The sequence below is a fragment of the Orycteropus afer genome, unplaced genomic scaffold (assembly GCF_000298275.1).
Source record: "Orycteropus afer afer isolate SDZICR_OR568_19922 unplaced genomic scaffold, OryAfe1.0 scaffold00004, whole genome shotgun sequence".
Classification (NCBI taxonomy): Eukaryota; Metazoa; Chordata; class Mammalia; order Tubulidentata; family Orycteropodidae; genus Orycteropus; species Orycteropus afer.
This window is the reverse complement of record NW_006921591.1, coordinates 4,686,347-4,690,478: the sequence shown is the minus strand read 5'-3', so window position 1 is coordinate 4,690,478 and position 4,132 is coordinate 4,686,347.

Genomic DNA, 4,132 nt, shown 5'->3' with positions numbered 1-4,132 from the left:
AATAGTCCTTTGGACTCATTGATTCTTTGAATATTTGATTTTCTTCATTCTTCTTTGCTCCAGATGGGAAAAAAGCTATGAGTTGTTTTTAGATGGCAGCTTGCAAGCTTTTAAGACCCTAGATGCTGCTCATCAGACTAGGATGTAGAACGTCATCTTTACGAACTTTGTGTTGCCTATTGTCCTACATGACCCTGAGACTATGGTCGTAAGCCTTCAGGTCAAATAATTCAGTCCTAATGTCTAAGCAGTTTCTATAACAGTGTCCCTTATGTGTTATATTACATATATGAGTATTCATGCAGCATTTACAAATATGTATATAGAAATATCCATAGCCATAGTAACATACGTATGCAAGTGTACTCCTGTACGATACCCCTCACCTATTTAGCATATATACTTACCTATGTACCTAGAATGTATAAATTGTTGTTTGTTATTACTGTTGTAATGGTATTATAACACTTACCATAGTTGCCCTTTACTCTTGTATACCTCCTAGTGTCTTTCTTTGCCTTGGTCATATTGTGTGGACTGCTCCTATATTGCGTACTGCCTTTTCCTTCACTAGAATTAACACTTGTATACTATCTAGTTAGTGATTCTCCCTCTCTCTCTCCCCCTCTTATCCATGATAACCATCAAAGAGTGTTTCTTTTATGTGTAAACCTATTTTTGAATTTTTATAATAGTAGTCTTATACAATATTTGTCCTTTTGTGATTGACTTATTTCATTCAGCATAATGTCCTCCAGATTTACCATGCTGTGAGATGTTTCACAAATTCATCATTATTCTTTATCATTGAGTAGTATTCTATTGCATGTATGTACCACAGTTTGTTTATCCATTAATCCATTGATGGACACTTAGGTTGTTTCCATCTTTTTGCTATTGTGAATAATGCTATGATGAACATAGGTGTGCATATATCTATTCATATAAAAGCTCTTATTTCTCTAGGATATATGCCTAGGAGTGGGATTGCTAGATCATATTATGCTTCTATTTCTAGCTTTTTAAGAAAACAGTATACCATTTTCCATAGTGGTTGTACCATTTTGGAGTCCCACAAGCAGTGTATAAGAGTTCCAATTTCCCCACTACCTTGCCAACATTTGTTGTTCTCTGTTTTTTTGATCAGTGCCATTATTGCTGGGATGAGGTAGTATCTTAATGTAGTTTTGATGCACTTGACTGCTAACCAGAAGGCTGACGGTTCAACCCCACTAGCCACTCCTTGGAGGGAAGGTTGGACAATCTCCTTCCGTAGTGATACCGCCTTGGAAACCCAAGGAAGGGTCGTTATGAGTTGGGTCTGACTCAACAGCACATAACAACAACAACAATGGCTAGTAATTTTAAGCATTTATTCACGTGTTTGTTAACCTCCTCAATGTTTTCTTTTGTGAAGTGTCTGCTTCATGTCCTTTGCTCATTGTTTCTTTAAAAAATGATTGTTTGTCTTTTTGCTGTTGAGGTGTTGCAGATTTTAAAAACATTAGAAATAAGATCCTTGTCCTATATGTCACTGCCAAAATTTTTTTCCAGTCTGTAGGTTCTCTTTTTGCCCTTTTGGCAAAGTCTTTTGATTAGCATATGTATTTAGTTTTTAGGAAGTCTCAATTATCTAATTTATATTCTGCTGTTCACGCATTTTTATTTATGTTTGGTTGCCTATTTTTGCCATAAATTAGGACCCTTCGGTTTGTCCCTATGTTTTCTTTCATGAACTTCATAGTTTTAAGTTTCACATTTATGTCTTTGATCCATTTTAATTTAGTTTTTGTGTATGGTATAAGGTATAGATCTTAATTTTTCTGCAAATGGATATCCAGTTTTTCCAGCACCATTTATTAAAGAGAGTATCTTTTCTGACAGAGGTCATTTCTGATTTATTTATTTTACGTGGCAAACACCATATCTATTCTAGAATAGGTAATGATTTTTTATAATGAAAGAACTAATGAATCAAAGTACTAGATTTCTGCTAATTTACCCATTCCCTCTATTATGTCTACACTGAATAATACTCACGAAAGATTATCCCAGGAGAGAACAAGGGAGGGTTGGCTTGGGTCCTTGTAAACTTTATAATGAAACTGCTCTTGAGCTAAAGTTCATAGCACTTCTTGATCAATTATAAAGCATAAACAGATAAATCCAACAAGGTATGCAATTAGTTTCAGAAAAGTTATCCTCTCAATTTGTGTGAGCAAAAAGATCATTGACAATTTGAATCTGGCAGAGAAAGTAATGAAGGCAACTAACACACACTGACAACCGTGAAAGCTTGTAAGGGATTCATGGGAGGCCTGGCTAGTGTCCTTTGGGAAGTGATTGACCTGATCTGTAAGGAAGTTATGCTAGACTGTAAAGGAATTCTGTCTAAGCTTATGCTAATATACAATGTGAAAAACAATCTTTTAACTTCTTTGTTTTTATTAGACAAGAGAAAAAAATCTGTGTGTAAAATCATCACATTAAAAAAAATTCCATCTTATTGGCTGAGATGTTAACGTTCCGTGTGATGAATTCTAACCAAATTTTTTTTATTATGATTTGGGTGAAAGTTTACAGAGCAAATTCACTTTCCATACAGAAGTTCACACACACATTGTCTCATGACATTGACTATAATTTACCCCAATGTAACTAACAGCTCCCCTCCCACTTCCTCTCAATAGTTATCTCTTCCCTGTGTCCAGCCCTCCATGCACTCCTGCCCCCTGAGCTGTATCCCTGTACATAAACAGCCCTTCTTTCTCCCATGATTGTTCTCTCCAAGGAGTGTATCTACCTCAGGTCATATGCCTGTCTTTTGTTTGGCTGAAAGCCACAGGAGTGGGTTCAGTTCCAGATCTGAAGGGCAGTTAGGGGCCATAGTCTCAGTGGTTCCACCAGGCTCTATCAGACCAGCAAACCTGGTCCTCCCACTTTTTTCCCCCCAAATGATTTTGAGTTTTGTTCCACATTGTTCTCCCTCTCTATCCAGGATCTCCTACATAGATCCCCCTCCGCGTGGTTGACAGTGGTAGCCAGGCACAACTAGTTCTTCTGGTCTCATAGTTATATAGGCTGAGGATTGCATGGTGTACCAGTCACGAGGACTAATTGTTTCCATGAATCTTTGGTTTACTTCATTCTTCTTTGCTCTGGATGAGGAGAGACCCATCGTTGCATCTAGATGGCTGCTTGCAAGCATTTAAGATCTTAGTTGCTACTCACCGAAGTAGGAGGTGGAAGAATGTTTCTGTGTAGTATGTTACGCCAGTTGAGCTTGATGTCCCCTGCAACTATGGTCCCAAGCCCACAGGTTCAACTACTTGCTCCATCTGGATAGCTGGCTGTGACCAAGAGGTGACTACAACCTTGTCTCTTTTCAGCTCTACTATACACCTGGGAATTCTTACAGAACATACAAATACACTTGTAGAACCATTGTCTGCCAACCCTATATATGGTCTTGGGTATACTCCCTGCTGCATAGACATACCTAATAATTCAGCCTGTCCTCCTATCTATCCACCCATATACCTGTGTTTGCCATCACTGATAACACAGTACTGTATGTGTAAAAGGGTTCTTCTTTGTTGTCTGCACCTCCCATGTACCTCTCTGTGTTTTCCTCTTCCTCAATGCCACCATGTTGATCACTCACATTTGGTACATTGCCCTTCTCTTCACCCAAATCAATACTTATCTCTACCTATCTAACAGTGTATCCTCCCCAACCCTCCCCTCCCACCCCTGGTAACCAACAAAGAAAATTTCCTTCCATATATAAACCATTACTTGACTTTTACAATAATGGACTAATGCAATTTTTGTCCTTCTGTGATTGACTTATTTCACTCAGCATAATGTCCTCCAAGTTCATCCACATTATATGGTGTTTTGAAGATTCTACATTATTCTTTAGGGTTGCATAGTATTCCATTATGTGTATGTACATAGTTTGGTTATCCATTCCTCAGTTGATGGACACCTAGGTTGTTTCCAACTTTTTGCTATTGTAAATAGTGCTGTGATGAACATAAGTGTGCATATGTCTGTTCTTTTCATGGCTCTCACTTCTTTAGGATACATACCTAGTAATGGAATGTTCTCCCTCTCTATCAAGGGTCTC